Source organism: Dipodomys merriami, unplaced genomic scaffold, assembly GCF_024711535.1.
Source record: "Dipodomys merriami isolate MVZ:Mamm:240054 unplaced genomic scaffold, mDipMer1.0.p SCAF_6, whole genome shotgun sequence".
Taxonomy (NCBI): domain Eukaryota; kingdom Metazoa; phylum Chordata; class Mammalia; order Rodentia; family Heteromyidae; genus Dipodomys; species Dipodomys merriami.
In genome coordinates, this window is record NW_027206179.1 from 65,724,232 (window position 1) to 65,726,157 (window position 1,926).

Sequence of the window (1,926 nt, forward strand, 5' to 3'; positions counted from 1 at the left end):
ACTGGAAATAAGAGTCTTATAGACTTTTTCTGCCCCAGCTGGCTTTGAAGTGTTATTCTCAGATCTCAGCCTCCTGAATAACTAGGATCACAGGCATGAACCACCAGCATTCAGCTAGGTCATAGTTTTGAAAGCTGTTCAATGCGCCGAATTGTATCAACCTGCCACCAAAACAAAATACTTTAGAGTCTTACTCTTACCTCAGAATGTAACCTTATTTGGGGATAAATTCTTTTCTTTTCTTTTCTTTCTTTTTTTTTTTTTGGGGGTCCAGTTGTAGGGCCTGAACTCTGGACCTGGGCGCTGTCCCTCAGCTCTTCAGCTCAAGGCTAGCGCTCTACCACTTGAGCCACAGCACCACTTCCGGCTTTTTTTCTTTTTGCTTATGTGGTGCTGGGGAATTGAACCCAGGGCCTCATGCATGCAAGGCAAGTGCTCTACCACTGAGCCACCTTCCCAGCCCCACTTGGGGATCATTCTTTATGATGGTAATCAAGTTATAATGAGGCCACGAGGGGTGAGGAAAGCTGTTTAATATATCTGGTGTTCTTATAAAAAGGAAACATTTTCAGAAGGGTGGGCCTACCAGTTTGCAAAGAGATGAGCAAAAAAAGGGCTGTTCCCACAGGTAACATTAAATGTAAACACTTCAGAGTGGATAGAAACCCTTTAGGGTTTCTAAGTTGTAATTGTGTTTTACTGTCAACTGCCTTTGTTTCTACTCACTGTGACAAGTATTGAATGATGGATGTTATTAGTTTTCTCCAAACCATTACATTTAGTTTGTTCTACGTAATCAAATAAAATTTGAGTACCATAAAGAAAAGGGAGGGAAACATTTTGAGACAGACAGGCAAAGGGGACACCCAGTGGACATGAAGTCAGGGCAATGTAACAAACCGAGGAGCAAAGCTAACCAACAAACCACCAGAAGAAGCCAGGACAGACCTATGGCATACATTCTCCCACACAGCTCACAATGGAAGCTACCAGGCAGACATCTTGACTTTGGAAATGATCAACCAACTTCCAGACTGCAAGGAAATTAATTTCTACTGTTTAAGCAAGTTACTTTGTTAATGCAACCACAGCAGGTTTTAAGGTTATCTGTTGCCAATGAGCTGAAGGAGATGATTGGTTTGGTATCATCCTAGAAGAAAAGGAAGAACTATCAGTTGTGAGAAAACTCTATAGTTGGAGTTTTGCAGCCTACCTATGTACCATCAGGTTTGCAAGATTCCCACGTTTCTTTTTCCCTCAAGAAGCCTCTGCAGAAATTAAAACAAAAACAAAAACACAGGATGTTCCCAGTAACTTAGAAATTTCCATGGGCTGGAAATTTGTACCAGTTGGGTACAAACATGTGAACCAGAGCTTAAGGCCCTGAGTTCAAGCATTAGTACTGGCACACATAGATACACAACCTGAGGAAATTTCCAATATGTGGGAGGCTGAGACAGGAAGATTATAGGTTTGAGGCCAATATGAGCTGTAGAAAGATTATATCAGAGACAGGGAAGAGAGGGACACACATACAAACACACGATGAGAGAGAGAGAGAGAGAGAGAGAGAGAGAGAGAGAGAGACAGACAGACAGACAGACAGACAGACAGACACAGATACAGACACAGACACAGACACAGACACAGACATAGAGACACAGAGAGACAGAGACAGACAGAGAAACAGAGAGCAGTGCGTACACTGGGCACCAGTGGCTATTGAGGAGGCTGAGATCTGAGGATCACAGCTCAAAGTTAGACCTGGCAGAAAAGTCTATGAGACTCTTACCTCCAATTAACTGCCAAAAAACAAAAAACTGCCAAACTGTGGCTGAAGTGGTAGAGTGCCATCATGGAGTGAAGAAGCTAACGGACAGCACCCAGGCCCAGGCTATAGATGGGGGAGAGTTCCCCATTGCTGTC